Source organism: Delphinus delphis, chromosome X (genome assembly GCF_949987515.2).
Source record: "Delphinus delphis chromosome X, mDelDel1.2, whole genome shotgun sequence".
NCBI classification, from domain to species: Eukaryota; Metazoa; Chordata; class Mammalia; order Artiodactyla; family Delphinidae; genus Delphinus; species Delphinus delphis.
Window position 1 is genome coordinate 77,475,242 of NC_082704.1, and position 21,108 is coordinate 77,496,349.

A 21,108-nucleotide genomic window follows, 5' to 3' on the forward strand; every position below is an offset into this window, starting at 1 on the left:
CCTGCATCCGCAGGCGGACTCTCAACCACTGCGCCACCAGGGAAGCCCCTCATTGTAGTTTTGATTTGCATTTCTCTAGTGATCAGTGATGTTGAGCGTTCTTTCATGTGTTTGTTGGTGATCTGTATATCTTCCTCGGAGAAATGTCTATTTATGTCTTCTGCCCATTTTTGGATTGGATTGTTTGTTTTTTTGATATTGAGCTGCATGAGCTGCTTGTAAATTTTGCAGATTAATCCTTTGTCAGTTGCTTCACTTGCAAATATTTTCTCCCATTCAGAGGGTTGTCTTTTCGTCTTGTTTATGGTTTCCTTTGCTGTGCAAAAGATTTGAAGTTCCCTGAGGTCCCATTTGTTAATTTTTCTTTTTATTTCCACTTCTCTAGGAGGTGGGTCAAAAAGGATCTTGCTGTGATTTATGTCATAGAGATTTCTGCCTATCTTTTACTCTAAGCGTTTGATAGTGTCTCACCTTACATTTAGTTCTTTCAGCAATTTTGAGTTTATTTTTTTGTAATGGTGTTAGGGAGTGTTCTAATTTCATGCTTTTACATGTAGCTATCCAGTTTTTCCAGCACCACTTATTGAAGAGGCTGTCTCTTCTCCACTGTATATTCTTGCCTCCTTTATCAAAGATAAAGTGACCATATGTGTGTGAGTTTATCTCTGGGCTTTCTATCCTGTTCCATTGATCGACATTTCTGTTTTTGTGCTAGAACCATACTGTCTTGATTACTGTAGCTTTGTAGTATAGTCTGAAGTCTGGGGGCCTGATTTCTCCAGCTCCATTTTTCTTTCTCAAGATTGCTTTGGCTTATCGGGGTCTTTTGTGTTTCCATACAAATTGCAAAATTTTTTGTTCTAGTTCTGTGAAAAATGCCAGTGGTAGTTTGATAGGGATTGCATTGAATCTGTAGATTGCTTTGGGTAATGTAGACATTTTCACAATGTTGATTCTTCCAATCCAAGAGCAGGGTATATCTCTCCATCTCTTTGTATCATCTTCAATTTCTTTCATCAGTGTCTTATAACTCTCTGCATACAGGTATTTTGTCTCCTTAAGTAGGTTCATTCCTATATATTTTATTCTTTTTGTTGCAATGGTAAATGGGAGTGTTTTCTTAATTTCACATTCAGATTTTTCATCATTAGTGTATAGGAATGCAAGAGATTTCTGTGCATTAATTTTGTATCCTGCTACTTTACCAAATTCATTGATTAGCTCTAGTAGTTTTCTGGTAGCATCTTTAGGATTCTCCATGTATAGTATCATGTCATCTGCAAACAGTGACAGCTTTACTTCTCCTTTTCCGATTTGGATTCCTTTTATTTCCTTTTCTTCTCTGATTGCTGTGGCTAAAACTTCCAAAACTATGTTGAATAAGAGTGGTGAGAGTGGGCAACCTTGTCTTGTTCCTGATCTTAGAGGAAATGGTTTCAGTTTTTCACCATTGAGGACGATGTTGGCTGTGGGTTTGTCGTATATGGCCTTTATTTTGTTAAGGAAGGTTCTCTCTATGCCTACTTTCTGGAGGGTTTCTATCATAAATGGGTGTTGAATTTTGTCGAAAGCTTTCTCTGCATCTATTGAGATGATCATATGGTTTTTCTCTTTCAATTTGTTAATATGGAGTATCACATTGATTGATTTGCCTATATTGAAGAATCCTTGCATTCCTTGGATAAAACCTGCTTGATCATGGTGTATGATCCTTTTAATGTGCTGTTGGATTCTGTTTACCAGCATTTTGTTGAGGATTTTTACATCTATGTTCATCAGTGATATTGTCCTGTAGTTTTCTTTCTTTGTGACATCTTTGTCTGGTTTTGGTATCAGGGTGATGGTGGCCTCATAGAATGGGTTTGTGAGTGTTCCTCCCTCTGCTATATTTTGGAAGAGTTTGAGAAAGATAGGTGTTAGCTCTTCTCTAAATGTTGGGTAGAATTCGCCTGTGAAGCCATCTGGTCCTGGGCTTTTGTGTGTTGGAAGATTTTCAATCACTGTTTCAATCTCAGTGCTTTTGATTGGTCTGTTAATATTTTCTGTTCCTTCCTGGTTCAGTCTTGGACGGTTGTGCATTTCTAAGAATTTGTCCATTTTTTCCAGGTTGTCCATTTTATTGGCATAGAGTTGCTTGTAGTAATCTCTCATGATCCTTTGTATTTCTGCAGTGTCAGTTGTTACTTCTCCTTTTTCATTTCTAATTCTATTGATTTGAGCCTTGCCCCTTTTGTTCTCGTTGAGTCTGGCTAACCGTTCATCAATTTTATTTATCTTCTCAAAGAACCAGCTTTTAGTTTTATTGGTCTTTGCTATCATTTCCTTCATTTCTTTTTCATTTATTTCTGTTCTGATCTCTATGATTTCTTTCCTTCTGCTGACTTTGGGGTTTTTTTGTTCTTCTTTCTCTAATTGCTTTATCTGTAAGCTTAGGTTGTTTATTTGAGATGTTTCTTAAGGTAGGATTTTATTGCTATAAAGTTCCCTCTTAGAACTGCTTTTGCTGAATCCCATGGGTTTTGGGTCATCGTGTTTTCATTGTCATTTTTTTCTAGGTATATTTTATTTCCTCTTTGATTTCTTCAGTGATTTCTTGGTAATTACGTAGGGTATTGTTTAGCCTCCATGTATTTGTAATTTTTACAGATTTTTTCTAGTAATTGATATCTTGTCTCATTGTGGTTGGAAAAGGTACCTGATATGATTTCAATTTTCGTAATGATGTATTTTTCCCCAGCTTTGCTGTGCATGTTTTCAGTGTTTAAATAATATAAATACATAAAATATTGTTTAGCCTCCATGTATTTGTATTTTTTAGATTTTTTCCAGTAATTGATATCTTGTCTCATTGTGGTTGGAAAAGATACCTGATATGATTTCCGTTTTCGTAATGATGTATTTTTTCCCAGCTTTGCTGTGCATGTTTTCAGTGTTTAAATAATATAAATACATAATATATATATGTGTATATATATATATATATGCAAATATATACATATATATATATATTTTTTTTTTTTGGCGGTACGCGGGCCTCTCACTGTTGTGGCCTCTCCCGTTGTGGAGCCCAGGCTCCGGATGCACAGGCTCAGCGGCCATGGCTCACGCGCCCAGCCACTCCACGGCATGTGGGATCTTCCTGGACCGGGTCAGGAATCCATGTCCCCTGCATCGGCAGGCAGACTCTCAACCACTGCACCACCAGGAAAACCCCGTAATAGTTTTTAAAAGGTAGGAAAACACGTATGCAATGTCTGAATTATTGTATGCTCTTCTTAAATATCATTTTTAGTGTCTTCCTTTTTAACCATTCTGTTTTTCTATGATATGTAGGTTTGTTGCAACTTTTTGATATTGTAAGACGTTACTTAACATGTTTGTGCATGATTGCACTTGCTTAGAACTGCCTTATTCCCAATCATAAAGCTTTTCTTGAACTTTATTTTCTCATCATGGTTCTACCCTTGATTCACATCTCTTCTCTTTCTGTAAGTCTCTTAGGCAAGAGACTTACACCCATGCAGTAAGTTATTTCCCTGCTGACTTCTCCCGTTTGCGTCACATTTATAAATCCGGATGCTTGGTAAACATTCCCAACCTTGATTTCCATAAATGTAGACCATGATCTTCCTCTGCCATCAACCACCATTGCTTGCCTAGTCCCAGTATGAATTAGTAGCACCTGGTCCCCAAGCCCAATGCATAAGAGCCCTTCTGTGCTCCTCCTCCTCCTTCATCCTTCCCATAGTCAGTCAGTCACCAATTCTGCTTATTTTATTGGTTACCTATTTCTCAAATTTTAATCTTCTCTTCATTCTTACTACTACCTTGGTAGTTCAGACCCTCATCATCATTCACCGAATTATGCCATGGCTTCTTAACTAATCTCTGATCTTAACCAATCCTCTACTTGCTGATTTCTACTTCTTTAGCTTCTGCTATTCTAAACTCTGTTTTTCTACTCCAGTAGAAACACTTGTTTTGTTCAGTGCTTCCACGTCCCTACTCATTGTTTTTTTAATTGAAGTATAGTTGATTTACATTGTTGTGTTAGTTTCAGGTATACAGCAAAGTGATTCAGATTTTGTGTGTGTGTATATATATGTATATATATGTATTATGCCCACACATTCTTTTTCAGATTCTTTTGCACTATAGGTTATCACAAGATATTGAATGTCATTCCCCGTGCTGTACAGTAGGTCCTTGTTGTTTATATATCAGTATTTTATATATAGTAGTGTGTATCTGTTAATACCAAAGTCCTAATTTATCCTTCCCCGCCTTTCCCCTTTGTTAACCATAAGTTTGTTTTCTACATGAGTCTATTTCTGTTTTGTAAGTTCATTTGTATCATTTTTTTAGATTCCACATATAAGTGATATCATATAATATTTGTCTTCCTCTGTCTGACTTCACTTAGTATGATAATCTCTAGGTCCATCCATGTTGCTTCAAGTGGCATTATTTCATTCTTTTTTTATGGCTAATATTGCATTATATATATATATATACATATATATATATATTAAATACATACACACACACACACACACACACACACACACACACACACACACACCTCTTCTTTATCCATTCATCTGTCAGTGGACATTTAGGCTGCTTCCAGGTCTTGGCTATTGTAAATAGTGCTGTTATGAAAATTTGGGTGCATGCATCATTTCCAATTAGAGTTTTCTCTGGATATATGCCCAGGATTTGGATTGCTGGATCACATGGCGACTCTATTTTTAGTTTTTAAAGGAACCTCAGTACTGTTTTCCATAGTGCCCGCACCAATTTACATTCCTGACAACAGTGTAGGAGGGTTCTTTTTTCTCCTTACTCATTTTGATTTCTCTACCTGGAGTTCCTTAGGCAGATAAATACTAGAGTTCTCCCAGTCTACTACAGTAGGTCAGGGCTGTGTTTTTTTTTCAGGGAATTTGTCCATTTCATCCAAGTTGGTGAATTTAGTGGCTTAGTTCATAATATTTTCTTATTCTTCTAATGTTAGTAGATCTGGTGATTTCCCCTTTTTCATTTTTGGTGTTGGTAATTTGTACCTTCACTTTCTTGATCAGTCTGAGTAGAGGTTTATCAATTGCCTATTTTTTTTCCAAAGAAACAACTTTTGGTTTCATTGATTTTCTTTCTTTGTTTTTCTGGCTTTATTTCATAGATTTCTGCTCAGGTTTTTATGTCCTTCTCTTTGCTCTGAGTTTATATTGCCTTTCTTTTTCTAGTTTCTTAAGGTGAATTCTCATTAGAGCATTGATTTGAGACCATTCTTTTCTTCTTAATGTAAACTTATTTTTTTGAAGCTAACATAACCTCAAGATTTTATTTCCCTTATAATAAAACAAAAGGTGAAGCCCAGAATGGGATGATTTGGCCTCTTCTCTTGTTGTCTCTTCCCAGTTCATAATGCATGCATCTATCAATAGCTGGCATTCTTTTAGATGTATAATAGGGCTTAAGCATTCAAGCCTTAGCACAATTTTCTTTGTAGTTTTAGCCTTTGCCGGAAAATCCACTTAGCCTGCTCACCATAGCCACTCTACTTCCTGTGGTAACACTGCTTTCCTGGGACAGGCCAGAATCCTTGCCCTTCTTGTACCATGTCATTTTGTTGGGTTGTGCTAGTCACACTTCTTATAGAAAGTCTAGTGGGTCTTAGGAATGTTTACCATGTTTACCAGGGTACTATCCCTATAAATTTTTAATGCTTTGAATTTCCGTGTAAACACTGATTTATTTATATCCCACAACTTTTCATGTGTTTTCATTTTCAATTCAAGTTTTTATAATTTATCATTTGACTTTGAGTGATTTAGAAGTGTGGGAAATTTTCCAAATATCTTTCTATTCTTGATTTCTAATTTAATTATGTTGTGAATTCAAAGTATTAATTCAAAGTATTGAGAACATACTTTGTACAATTTCAGTTTTTTAAACTTTGTCGAGATTTGACTTATGACCCAGTATACTCTTGGTGACTATTTCATATTTACATATGACTCACTTATAGCCAGCCCTTCGTATCCAAGGTTCTTCTGTATCCAAGGTTCCACATCCATGGATTCAACCAATCAGGGATTGTGTAGTACTCTAGTATTTACTTTTGAAAAAAAATCTGCCTATGAGTGGATCTGTGCAGTTCAAACCCGTGCTTTTCAGTGGTCAGCTGTACTTGAAAAGAATGTGTATTCTGCTGTTTGTTGACTAGAATTCTCTATAAATATCAATTAGGTCAAGTTGGTTTACAGTGTTGTTCAGGTCTTCTGTGTCCTTACTAATTTCTTTTGTGTTCTTTTATTACTAAGAGGGTTGTTGATGTGTCTGACTATAATCATGGAATTGTCTGTTTCTCTTCTGAGTTCTAGCAGTTTTTGCTTCATGCCATTTTGAAGCTCCAATCTTAGGTGTATATACATTTAGGATTCTTATGTCTTGGTGGTGAATTGTCCCCTTTATCATTATGTAACGACTCTCTTTATCTCTGGTAATATTCCTGTCCTGAAGTCTACTTTGTCTAGTATTCATAAGGGCACTCAGCTCTCTGATTAGTGTGTGCATGGTCTGTCTTTTTGCATCATTTTAACCTTTTACTTTTTTATGTCTTTATATTGAAGGTGAGTTTCCTGTAGACAGCATAATGTGTTGTCTTGTTTTTTATCCAGTCTGACAGTCTCTGCCTTTTAATTGGGGTGTGTAGATTACTTACATTTCTACTATTGATATGGTTATATTTAAATCTACCATCTGGCTAGTCATTTTATATTTGTTCCATCAGTTCTTTCTTCCTTTCCCTTCTCTTTGCTAACCTGCATGTGCATTATTTTTTTATGGTTCTGTTTTCTCTTCACTCTTGTCTTATTTGTTAAATTTCTTTTTTCTAATAAAATTTTATCTTTATGTTATTTAATATTCATCTTTATCACATTTTTGAACAGTCATCTTCAAATTATGTTATACCAGTTCATGTATAGAGTAAGAACTTTTCCTTCCCCCCATTTCTTGTGCTATTGTTATATACTTAGGGGCTGTATTATTTCAAATTAATTTAAATTTCTTAAGTAATTTATGATTATAACCTTTGAGTAAAAATATTAAAATATTTCACACAAAGTCCCCTTGACCATCCCTTCCTTGGAGGTAAACAATGTTACCAGTTTGTTACACATCCTTCCAGATGTCTGCTATGTATATGTGTGTGTATGTATGTGTATGTGTAGGTACATATATACACACACACACACACACACACACACACACACACACACACTTAGAATATGTACAGTTTATTTGTTTTCCATAAAAGTTATACTATGCATACCATTCTTTGGCATGCTTCTTTTACTCAACAATATGTCTTATCAGTCTACCCATATTAGTACTTTTGGATCTGCCTCATTCTTTTGAAGTGCTGCACAGTATTCTGTTAAATGGATTTCTCAGAGTTTTATTATTATTTTAGTTGATGGACATTTTTTTCCTGATTATTCATTATGGTAAATAAGGCCCCAGTGAATATCCTTCTGTATGTCTTATTGTGGACATTTGGAAATGCTTTTCTAGAGTACATACCTAGAAGTGGAATTACATTTCTCATAGAAACCTCCAGCAAGAAATAAAGGGGAGAGGAGAGGCAGAAATTAACCCAAGAAGGTTTTAAGGTTGCATTGGGGCTAGTGGGTGTGGTAATGGGTGTGGTGGGTGTGTCAGGGATGTGATAGATGATTTAAAGCCTTGGAAACTCTTTGGAGAATTTAATACAGTAATGGTCTCATCTTTGGAACTCAGGGACTTCTGAGGGAACATGGATTGGTTACTATTTTCATGCCTTGGGTATAAAGAAGCAACTTATTTTTATTCATCAGAGATAGAAAAGAGAAGGCTGTGACTCATCTTGACGGTCTATCAGATGGGTCAAATAAGTTGACCCAAGTCACATGGCTGTCACAGAGGAATGAGCGACAGTCCAGTGGGCTAAAGAAAGTTACTAAATTTAGAGATTGTCTGGTTGTATACCTTCACTGTTTACATAGGAAGCAAGGCCTGGAGAGGGAAAGAGACCCGCTCAAGGTTTCATAGTAAGTCAGTGATACTGCTGACATATTTCAGCCCAGCTGTAAGAGGCAGAAAAGCAGAAATAGGAAGGAGATAGCTTAGTCCAGCTAGGGGAAGTGGTGGTGGGGGGCCGAGGAGACAGAGAAGCAAACAACATTTCCACCTACTCTGCCCCCTGCAGCCCACTCTCTTCCTTTCTCCAGATTTTTGTGGACTTCTTTCTTCAGCAGCATCAAAGAAGTCCAAAAAGGAAAACTAAACAATCCAAATTATAGGATAGAGGAAAAACCCATGTCCTTGTAAATGTTACCATTCTGCAGCAAAACAAACATGGTAGAAATAATTAGGCTTTGGTCTGGGTCTGCGATGTGGAAGATGGGCATAAATAGTCGCTAAACCATCTAGTGGAGCCACAGTAATTCTTTCCTGGAGGGTAGAGCAATGGGTACATTACCCAAATGCAGCTATTCAAAAAGTGGTCTAGATTCCCTTGCAATAATCATTAATTTCAGGCAACAAAACAAAATAAAATAAAGAAAACAACAAAAGGAGGGGTGGGTCATTAAAACAAAAAAGCTGGGCACTCAAAAGAGACTTCTCACAGCTAGAAAGTTGTGGAGGATGGATTTGAAACTGTCACCAGGTGCTTGCCTACTTTTACAGTAGAGGTCCTCAAACTGACCTGCCCTTAAGCTGACAAAGGATGCCCTTTGAGAAGTGCAGCATCTTGAGATGCTGTCTTTAGAGTTATTGGGAACAGAATATTCTTCCGGTTTGGAGATGCTCGAGGGGAAGTCCCCTAGAGCAGTCTTTCTGTCTTGGGGTACTTGGGATGCCTTTTAAAAAGCCAGATTCCTGAAGTACCTCACCCCAACTCCAGTACTGGATCTGTGGGTGGGCCCATAATCTGCATATTAAACAGTCACCCAGATGATTCTTATGCCTGCCTGCTGACATTTGGCCCAGGATGGGCTTGCCCAATCATTCTGCAGTGATAATGGTACTGTCTTTTTGAAGACCTGCATTAATTATGTCGAAGACCTGCATTATGTCGAACCCCTTTGGTAATGGTAATTTCACATGGTTCAATCTAGTATCTTTGTTTCCTTTACATTTCAACTGAGCTCTAGACAATGAGTTTTCTAGATCTTTCTTTGGGCACACAGGGTGAAGAGAATTTTTCAGGATGTGAATGTTAACTGACACGTGACCTTAGGACAGTGGTTTCCATATCAATAAGTTTGGAAACATTTCGGGGGGGCAACTTAGAATTCCCCTTTCTATTTGGAGTCATGAAGTTCAAAGATACATTTTATGAGGTAGCAGGTCTTCAGGTTTTAAAGATAGTTATGTTGTTATTGGTGTTCCAGACCTAATCCCTTTTTCCGAATCTCTACAAACACACTGGGAGGGGTTTCTCCCCGTATTGCAGGTAAGGATTTAAGATGTAACCCTCTTCTGGAATGAGGCAGGAAAATCAACTCTTCAATCAGTCAACACAAAACTCCCAGTAATGAATTGAGAGGGCCAGGATCACAGACATAATAATTGGGAGAATTAAGCCTTGAATGTATGTCTTTTGGAAGAGTCCTGGTGCTGTAAAAAAAAGAGTATGAATTAAATTCAACTTTGATCCTAAATTAGGATTGCTAGCTACTAGTTAGTTATGCGACCCTGGTCCAATCAAGTAATCTCCTAGAGCTATCTGCATCTCTAAAACAAAGAGAATTACATTTTGCTGAGCTGGTGGGGTTGGGGCTCCTGCTGTTTCCGGAGAAGGTGTGTGACACCCTCAGTGCAGTGCAGTGCATGCCCATAGGTGGTGCTAAGTAATGGTTATGATTAGTGAATTCCAGGCTGAAGTTTTATTTTTCCACAGATGCACGGCAGCCTCTCAGGTCTCCCAGCCTGTTAGACCAGTTGCAACTCTTCCCCTCCTCCCCCCACCATCCCCTTCACATGTACAACTGCCCTGGGGCATTTATCCTCCAGGGGATAATTCTCCATGAAGCTGGCACATCTGTCATGGGCACTAGTAGGTGCCAGCAAAGGCTAAGCTTTCAGAAGGGCTCCTTCATTTGATTTTTATCATTCTTCCATCCCCCCAGTGTGACTCATGAAAGCCCAGACTTCCTTTCCTTTCATCCGGAGTGATCTCTGACTCTCACAGCCTTTCTTGCTTGCCATTCTGAGCCTGGGAGAAAATGCTCAGGGTTACACTGTCAAATATCAATGAAGAAAGACCTCCTATGTTGGGCATCCTTGTAACAAAACTAATAAACACCAGTGTAGGGACTTCCCTCGTGGCTCAGTGGTTAAGAATCTGCCTGCCAATGCAGGGGTCACGGGTTTGAGCCCTGGTCCGGGAAGATCCCACATGCCGCGGAGCAACTAAGCCCATGCACCGCAACTACTGAGCCTGTGCTCTAGAGCCCGTGAGCCACAACTACTGAGCCCACGTGCCACAATTACTGAAGACCACGCACCTAGGGCCCGTGCTCCACAACAAGAGAAGGCACCGCAATGAGAAGTCCGCACACCACAACGAAGAGTAGCCCCCGCTCGCCGCAGCTAGAGAAATCCTGCGTGCAGCAGCAAAGACCCAACACAGCCAAAAATAAATAAATAAATTTATTAAAAAAACAAACCCCCAAAACACCAGTGCTACATTTGGACAGAACTTTACAGTGTGCCATGTACTTTCATATCCATTAGCTCATTTAATAGTTGCAAACTTCTGGCAAGGTAGTGTGATGGTTAAGGGTTAGGCTCTGGAATCTGCAGATTGCTTTTAAATTCCGATCTTCACCTTTTCTCAGCCGAATCATCTTGGGCAAGTAACTTAGCATCTCTGAACGCTGTAGGTTTAAGTGGAAAGTACTCAGAACATGGTCATAAGTGCCCAATAATTGTTAACTATTACTTCTATCATGCGCATTTTACCACATGACCTCAAGTTTTTCTGTAACCTCACCATTGGTCCTTAACCTAAAGGGTCAAACCTCACTTTCTTTGCTTTTCCTCTTATCCCCCTGCCTCCACACTCTCCTCAGCTTTGCTCCCCCCTCACACATAGCCTACAGTGAACTTTCCTTTTTCTTTTTGATAAACTTAATTAATTAATTAATTTATTTATTTATTTTTGGCTGCGTTGGGTCTTCGTTGCTGTGTGCGGGCTTTCTCTAGTTGTGTCGAGTGGGGGCTGCTCTTCTTTCTGGTGTGCGGGTTTCTCACTGCGGTGGCTTCTCTTGTTGCGGAGCACGGGCTCTAGGCACATAGGCTTCAGTAGTTGTGGCTCGTGGGCTCTACAGCGCAGGCTCAATGGTTGTGGTGCACGGGCTTTGTTGCTCCGTGGCATGTGGGATCTTCCCGGACCAGGGCTGGAACCCACGTCTCCTGCATTGGCAGGCGGATTCTAAACTACTGTGCCACCAGGGAAGCCCAGTTTTCCTTTTTCTGTTCAGCACAGGCTATCTCAGGCCATTGCATGGGCTGTCATGTCTGTCCTGAGCCCACATACTGAATCCTGGTAAATACCTACTCATCCTTCAAGTAGACTGACTCCCTTTTATCACCAGGCTCCCAGGTTGCTTTCTGCACACCTTGATTATAACAAGACTGAGATTGTCTCTTTTCCTAATTTATCTATTCATTAGACTGAGTGCTCCCTGGGGAAAGGGATCATATCTTCTCACTTGTATAACTCCTGTCCCTGATATCTGTGATGTGCCAAATAAATGTTGGTTTGAATGAACAAGTGTTATAGAATTCATCAATCCACCTAAAACTATGTTAGATAAGCATTCAAGTTACTGAACCCAGAGGCTGTGGAGACAGTCCTGAAACCTAGGCTCCAGCTCCTAGTCCCCAAGCTCTCTGGGCATCCCCCAGGCTGCCTCTCATTGTGGTCTCCTGACATTGCTGTGTAATTTTTCCAACCAAGCTGGACACGGAAAGAAAGAAAAAAAACAACTAATCATATGAAAGCACTAGACTTCATAGTTACAGGCCCAGTAGAGGTTTCCAGATGACAGCAAGCAGGCAGTATGCAAAGGCCTGCTTTTAATGTATCAGAAAAGACAAAATTATAGTGTGCCTGCCTTTCATGTGCTGTCTGTTTCATCTTGCTGAATAAAAGGGAAACTCTGGCTCCAGGCTGATTTTCATTTACAAAAACAGACTAAATTCTAACCCTTAAATTATCAAAAGTGCCATATACTTGACAAGCAGCTAAGCAGAGAGAGCAGAAACTGCCAAGTTAGTAATTAAACAGAGGTTAAGTCAAATTAAAAGAGACAGACATTCTTGTCTGGCGGTCAGAACAGAGGCCTGGAGAACCCCAGATCTGGCCCTGGTACCTGCATGTGTCAGAGTGAAGACTTGATGTGCAACCATGGTTGCCAAGGAGAGACCCCATGGGCTCCGTCCACCCCTGTCTGACTTCCTGGAAGGTCTTCTAATGTGAGAACCGGGGATGTGTTCTTGTTGAGAGATGGGATCAGGGGAGGGTAGGCCTGAAAGGAGTCAGGAGGAGGCTGAGGGGACCCAGCTCTCCTCCATTTTCAGAATTTGTTTCCAAATATTATAAGGGACCATGGAAGAGTTTTTTAAATATAAAATGATTATAACTTAGGATCTCTTATAAGTACTTCAATATAAATTATTCATTTACTCAAAATATATTGAGTGCTCACAACTGTGGACCAAGCTAAGTCCTAGCCTTGGGTTGTTGACATGCTGGTAGAGGAAGGCAGACAATAAACAAGCAAATAAATGCATAGTATTTCAGGTGGCTCTAAGTGACATGGGCATAACTATAGTAAAGGAGGAGGATAGGGAGATCAGGAGTAGGAGAGAAGGGAGTGGGGGAGAAGGGGAAGATGGAGTTGCTATTTATATTAGGCAATCAAGAGAGGCCTTTCTGATAAGGTGATATTTGAGCAGAAATCTACAAGGGGAAGAGAATTTCTGGCAGAAAGAACAGCAAGTGTAAAGGTCTTGAGGTGGAGGAGTGTTTAGCAAGTTTGAGGAAAAGCAAGGATCTCAGTGTGGTCAGATCGTGGCAAGCAAAGAGGGCGTGGTAGGAGATGAGGTTTGAAAAAGATTAAGGGCTAGATCATGTAGGCATTCTAAGAACACTGGCTTTTATTCTAAGTTAAAAATGAAGGCTTTGAAGGCTTTTGAGAAGATCTTACATGATTTACAAGGGTCACTTTGGGCTGCTGTGTTGAGAGTAGAATGTAGGGAGATGAGAATAAACAGCAAAGGGAGACACAATTGTGGTTTAGGTCAGGTGGTGGTAAAAAGTGGTTGGATTCAGAATAACTTCTGAAAGTAGATCTTGTAGGATTTGCCGATAGTTCGGATCTAGGATGTTAAAGAAAGAAAGGATTCAAGGATGACTTCAAGGATTTTGGCCTGATCAAGAGGAATGATGGAGTTCTGTTTTAACGAGATGGAAAGACTGTAGGAAGAATAGGTCTGGGAGATGGAATACAAATCAAGAATTTGTATTTGGATATGATAATTCTGAGATGCATATTATACTGCTATAACAAGTATTGCGAAGAAGCACAGCTCTGGGAATCAATTGGAATGCAATTTTAATTTTGTTTCCTAATGTCCCTTTAACATTGATTCAGTGGAGGAACAGTTTTCCCTGCCATTGGGTGAAAACTCTGGCAGGCATCATGATTTTTCTGGTCACTCTTAGGTATCAGAAAGTCCCATGGTTCTCCTTAAGTAGGAACCCAGACACTTGATTCAGAAACAAGAATGTCCAGTTCAGTTTGTTACTTAATACTTACATCTTCATTAAAAGGTCATGTTTCTTCTGCTTCCAACTTCCTCTACCTTAGCAGGTTAGTTACCCCCACTGGGGAAGAAGTTATGGCTGGCTTTTTTCCCTTTCTTGCTCATCATCTCATTAGCTATGGTTTCAGCTGCTCCAGAGTTGGTGTCAACACTCCACTAGGAGGGTAGAGGGGAAAGAGATCAGAAAGTTCTTACTTGACTGGGACTGTCCTAACATGATTTTAACTTTCTCTGGGGCTGACTAATATTTAATGCTGTGTCTTCCTTGGTTCTTTTGTAGATTCTGTGGAGGCTCCACTGCTGTGGCTTCTCTTTTGGCAACTCCACTGGTGTGGGTGATGCATCCTATTCCTCCAGCTGCCGTGGGTTTTCCCGCAGCTCATTCCACGCAAGCTTTCTCATTTACAGTCCCATCACCCCACCAGGCAAAACACTTGAGCTAGGATGATAAGGCTCTTGCTGACTCTCCTGTGTGGCTCACCTCCTGTCCACAGGAAGTATATACCCTGTGCCTTGGCTATTCCCAGGGGAATCTCTTCTCTGCTGCAACCCACTGCTTTAGCAACCTCTCACCTTTAGATTCCCCAGTTGGGGTGGGGGGTCAGACTCCAGTTAATTAAGCAGCTCTCCCCACGCCCTTTCTTCAAACTACAGGGAACGCATATCAGCTCTCTGAGTTATCTCCTATCACTAGGTCTGAGCTGAGGGGTCTTCCCCCGTCCTTTCCATTCTCCAGGGAGAGGAGCTATTCACAGCACAGCTTTCTTCAAAGAAAACCTTTTACAAATTCTCCCTCCCTTCAATCTCCGGTAATGGGACCATTTTATGGCATTGATTACAGTGAGGGGTCCAAGTTAAACTGTTCTTAGATAACCACTTTGAAAATATTGATTTGCATCAGCCCCTTACTTTAGTATTTGATATCTATTGTGTTGAAACCGTGGTCTAAACTCCCCCCCGCTTTTTTTGTTTTGCGATACATGGGCCTCTCACTGTTGCGGCCTCTCCCGTCGCGGAACACAGGCTCCAGACACGCAAGCTCAGTGGCCATGGCTCACGGGCCTAGCCGCTCCGCGGCATGTGGGATCTTCCCGGACCGGGGCACGAACCTGTGTCCCCTGCATCGGCAGGCGAACTCTCAACCACTGCGCCACCAGGGAAGCCCTAAACTCCCTTTTTAACATCTTGGTACACTTTTAAAATTTGAGAGTCAACGGCATATGAATTGTGCTTAAAAGTCATGAGATTAGAGGACGTCACCTATGGTGCGAACGGCAAAAAATATCTGACGACTGAGCCCTTTCATAAGTTAGAAATGAAGAACCAGCAAAGGATACTGAGAAGGAGCACTCAGAATTTGCCCTGTTTCTGGATTGGCTTAAAAAAAAGAAAAGAAACACTTTAGGCCCTTAGAACTCATCCTCCATTCTGAATTACAATCAATACTCCAGCAATGGCTTTTCCAATAGTGAATTTTCCATTTTTCCTGATGCCACTCTTCATATGTAAATGTCTTTGGCATTTACAAAGTGTCCGTTATTTCATTTCAACTACCTTATACCCCTGTGAGGAAGGTTTCATTACAGATGGGGAAACTGAGGGCCAAAGAACTTTAATAGATTTTCCCAAGGTTCAAGGAGTAAGAGGCAGAAGATGGATTTGAGTTCAGGTCTTTGGCTCCAGGTTTTGAGCTCTTTCTTTCGTAGCCACCTCAGAGACACTCAGGACAATCATAGCTTTTTAAGGTTTTGCTAAAGTAGACTATTTAATAAATGTGTGGCAAAGGTTTAATCTCACATGCCAGCTCCCATGCATTAATCAAAGTTACCTGGAGAGCTGTGTTTAGCAGGATTCTGATGTATAATGAGGTTTGGCAGGAAAGAGTACGTTGATCAGTTAGTGATGACTGCCATTGCTTGGTAGGGATTCTGGTGGCATATGTGCCATGCATTTGACATCACTGATTTAATTATTTCGTGTGTGTGTGTGTGTGTGTGTGTGTGAGAGAGAGAGAGAGAGAGAGAGAGAGGGAGAGGGAGAGGGAGAGGGAGAGGGAGAGGGAGAGGGAGAGGGAGAGGGAGGGGAGAGGGAGAGGGAGGGAGGGGGAGAGAGAGAAAGAGAGATACAGATGTTCTCTGGAACAGTTGTAGTTTCTCAAAACACATTAAAAGAATGGGAAAATAAAGAAAGAGCAGCCTAAAGCCATATTGGGTTACTGGAGATGACAACATTGTATACATGCATTCTGAGAGCACACATTTTTAAAGATGTGGTGCTGGCAAAGGAAATAGCCTGAACTCTGAACAGCCTTGCAAATAAATAAAACTAGCCACTGTTCCCCAGCATTTTTCTCTCCCAGTTCTTATTTTGAGTAATTTTTAGCTAGCAGAAAAGTTAAAAGAGTAGTACAATGAATGCCCATATATCATTTTCCTAGATTTCCATCATGCATCATTTCCTAGTTAACATTCTCTCTCTGCTTTTATTCTGAATTATTTGAAAGTAATTTAAAAAATTCACAACACTAAAGCATTCATTTCTTAAGAACAAAGACATTCTCCGACATAATCACAGTACCATTATCATACCTGCAAAAATAATACATAGGTCATATTTAAATTTCCCTAGTTGTCCCTAAAAGTGGGATCAGATTGAATGTACTGCTCTTTGTTCAGACTTTATTTTGGTAAGTGACATATTGTAAGATTTTTCACTTCATTGATAAAATGTCCTTCAAAAATGACCATGTGGGACTTCCCTCGTGGCGCAATGGTTAAGCCTCTGCGCTCCCAATGCAGGGGGCATGGGTTCGATCCCTGGTCAAGGACCTAGATCCCACATGCATGCCACAACTAAGGAGCCCGCCTGCCGCAACTAAGACCTGGCACAACCAAATAAATAAATAAAATAAATATTTAAAACAAACCCCAAAATGACCATGTTATTTCATTACCTGGATAGAGTACGCTTTATTTTACTAGCCCTTTACTTTTGTGCATTTAGTCTATTTTCTATTTAGTGATTGCTGTCGTAAATGCTGTTGCAATGAACATCATGGGCACATGGTGCATTGGCCTCAATATATATTCCAACCTCTTTTTTAGGGTCTTCCTATACCGAGAAGACTAAAACTTCCCCAGCCTGCCTTGCAGTTCAAGTTCTAGATGTAATTTAGATTCCACCAATCACTTGCACCTACATAAGATCTGGAAGGCAAAAGCATGAGGTAGAGGTCATGCATTTGTTGCCCCTGTGCTTTTTCTGGAAAGTAAGGCCATTTATTGTTGGTTTTTTTCCTGCAGTGCTAGGAACTAATACTCAGTTCATTTACTGGGAAACTTTTAAGTATATTAGAAACAATTTGTGTATGTGAATCAGTTTTTTAAGCTATAAATTGTATGATCTAAATACAGTTAAGTATTTGCAATGAAAATTTCACATTCATATTCAGATGTGCTGTAAGTGTAAAAAGTACGCTGGAGTTTGAAGACTTCGTATGACAAATGTAATATAAACTATGTCACTAATAATTTTTATATTGATTACATTTTGAAATGATAATACTTCAGATATCTTGGGTTAGGAGAAATTTATTATTAAAATTAATTTCATTTGGTTTTACATGTGGCTTGCATGATATTTCTCTTGGACAACACTGCTCTAGAATTAGCTATGAAGAAAATTTGTGTTTTCTTAACTAGGGATTTCCAGATCAGACCAGTCTAAATCGTAGTTCAAATTTCTCAATTTTTTCAAATAAGGAATTTCTGGAGCAACCTATTCTGTACATTAGGCACTGACTTATTTCTGCTTCTTTAAATTAGTGGAGACTCTTGTGTTTGCTCATGGCGGTTTGTTCAGATCTATTGTGAGGAGGCGTCCTCCCTCTGTTCTCAGTCCCAGCAGCCAGTCTGGCAGGAGTGACTTCCTAACTCTTCTTGCCACCCTCAAGGCTTCCTGGGCTTGTGGACTTGGGCCCCATTTTGACCTGACTTCCGGGCTGATTCTATTTGACTCCACGCATGCTTGGTTTTGGCACTTGCTGGTGAGACTCCACCTGGATCTGTGCTGCCTTGGCTAAATCCCACCGTGTAGGACACGATTGGACGTGGCTATGGAAGAAGCTGGATTGCAGGTAATCCACACAGACATTCCTTAAAGCTTGTGTGAAAGTTTAGCACACCCCCAAATAGACATATCTGCTATAAGGTGAGGACTATAAACCCAACAGCTGAAATATATTATAGTCTCAAATAATACCTTGTCATTTATCCACAATCTCTGATGTTATCTTCCCAACATTTCATATATGCTCTTTAATTTTGTAGTTGTATTCACAGTTGGAAATACAGTTAACGAGCTAAACATACCACTAAGACTAAAGATCTGCCACTTTTAACACCCCTAATAAGTGCCTTTGTTTTTCTCAAATATATTAAATTTATAAATTTAATTTAAATATTTAATATAAATATATTAAATTTATAAATCCCACACCTCTTGTCAATAGAATTAATATTTTCACTTTTTTGCACTGTCTAGGTGGTACCATGATGTTTTTTTTAAATTTACTTATTTAATTTATTTATTTGGCTGCGTTGGGTCTTTGTTGCTATGTGCGGGCTTTCTCTAGTTGGCGGCGAGTGGGGGCTACTATTCGTTGCGGTACGCAGGCTTCTCGTTTTGGTAGCTTCTCTTGTTGCGGAGCACAGGCTCTAGGCGCGTGGGCTTCAGTAGTTGTGGCTTGTGGGCTCTAGAGCACAGGCTCAGTAGTTGTGCTGCACGGGCTTAGTTGCTCCATGGCATGTGGGATCTTCCCGGACCAGGGATCAAACCCGTGTCCCCTGCATCGGCAGGCAGATTCTTAACCACTGTGCCACCAGGGAAGTCCCCATGATAATGTTTTTGATCTGATATATAAGAGCCTGAAATTGGCAGTTGAAAGTTGGTTTAGGATGGTTACAGTGTTATGTATAAAAATGGGTTGTTGTTCACTTGAGGCCTGATTGGTCCCTGCTGGATTCTTCAATCTCATACTGGGCAGTCCTGGAGGAAGGTCCTGTGTATTTTTTTTCTAGGAGAACATGCCTATAATTTGTTGGTGGAGGAGGAGAACTACAGATAAAGAGACCTTACTCCATGCTGAACAATCTGTTTTTATTCCCTTATCATCCAGTTTCCTGAAGGTCATGGGTTATCTTCCTGGCCAAGTTTGCCTCATAAACCAAGACAATAAAGTGTGTGGGACACTTGCCAAACACATAAAAACAGACTAAGAGCTCTTAAATGCCCTTCTTCCTAGCTCCCCACTCCCTGGTCCCCACTGGGTGTGGTTGGCATGGTGGTGGGGAGGGAACATCTCCAGTATCTCAGTGGGCATGAGCAACATCATATTAATAAATGACTATTCTATTCATGGTTAAGAAATTCCCACTTTTCCAAATAAGATCTGCTTTCAGTCAGAGGGCAGAAACTAAGATCCCTGTGCAAGCGAATGGTTTATCAAATTGTTCTGGGAGTGAAAGCACTTAAACAGGTTATCAGACCCCATCCTTCTCAGCAGCAATCTCTTTGGCTCTGCACCACAGGCTTTAGTTCTCTAAGAGAAACAACTGGAAAGGGGGATGCCAGATTTGGATTATTTGCCATATGATTGGCTCCCTACTGTTTGCTTTAAACAGGTAACCTCACTGAATCCCCACAGTAGTTCTGCAAGGTGGGATTTATTTTTCCATTAAAACATGAGAAAACTCAGGCTCAGAGAGGTGGTGTATTTGCTGAAAGTCACACAGCTGGTCACTAGGCATTGCTCTGAAATCCATTTGCTTATGTAACATTAGGAAAACACCTTCAACATTAGAGTGAATAATTCCCACTTTGTATCCCTATAGCGTTTTGTACACAATAGAATATAACACACACCATGACTTGTGTTATGCACCCATCTCTCACTGTGTGTGGGTTTCCTTGAGGCTAGTGAAGGGGGCAGATACTTTTGGTTCTCCCATCAGCCACTCTTTTCCTCTTCTCTGCCAGTAAGTCTTATTGCCCAGAATGTAGTCAGATGACCATAGTTAGTTGCAAGGAAGCCTGGGAAGTAGTCTTCCAGCCTAAGTGGGCCATTTCTGCCCTTAATAAAAATTGGGTTCTATTGCTAAGGAAGGGAGTTTGGATATGGGGTAGAAAACTAGCAGTTTCTGCATAGTGTATGTCAACTGAAAAAAAACTGCACAACCTAAAAGTTGAGAAAAGTATGTTTTATTTGGTGGTCTTTCTGAGGACTTCAAGCCCGGAAGACAACCTCTCAGATAGCTCTGAGGGACTGTTCTGAAGAGGTAAGGGAGGAGCCAGGATATATATGGAGTTTTGCAACAAATACCGGATAATCAAAAGATTACCATTAATTGAAGAAAACCAGATATCTCAAGTTAATGAATTTAGCGCTTTTCTATGTATGGGAAGATGCAACAGTCTGGGCTCACTGAAACCATTCCTTTGATATGCACCTTAGCTATTTAGGGCCAGTATCCAGTTCTTTCACATCCAGAGTTCCCTAACCATTGGGTGCACCGTTGAAGGTGGCTGCAGCGACTGAGGGCTTGGCAGTGGGCAGCCCAGTTTTTCTCCATCCTGAGTTCCCTCAGGGCTCACCATTAGGGGCAGTGGCTGTAGTGGCTTGATGGCTGCAACATCCTTTGTTTACTGTTATGGCAGGCAAAGTTTTCATTCACAGGTACTTTTAAAAATACATATTTTTAAGTACCGTTAAAAAGGGTACATTTTCCACACCCCTTTCTACTCCTTTTTCCCTTTAACCTGGCCCAATTCACACATTTGTGTTACTTCTAGGCACTGAATTTAGAACCTGGCAGAAACCTCTGTGTAGGCAGCGCCCTCCTTTCTTCGCTGGACATTTCTTCTCTGAGGTCATTCTGCATCTGAAGGGGACTCCCAACCACTGCCTAAGTTCTGGAGATTAAGCTGTAACTTCCTGGGAAGTGGTCCCCTTGAATCTGTGCTTGCCCCGTTCTTGCTTTCTAAAGCATTTCTCCTGTCTTATCAAGTTCCTCTAACGTGTTTAAAACACAGTTCAATGTGATTTTCACCTAATTTGCAGGAAAATGTCCATTGAGGAAGGTGGGGGTGGAGGTACTTGCCACAGCTGTCGCATTTGCCTGGAAACTATAAGTGACATAATGTTATAGTTCTTCAAGTAGAAAT

The 21,108-nt window shown here is 40.3% G+C and overlaps 1 pseudogene; it reads right to left on the bottom strand.

Moving 5' to 3' along the window:
- Positions 1-5,352: 5,352 nt before the first annotated feature.
- Positions 5,353-5,693, bottom strand: LOC132418189 (large ribosomal subunit protein eL42-like; annotated as a pseudogene).
- Between the last annotated feature and the right edge of the window lie 15,415 nt (positions 5,694-21,108).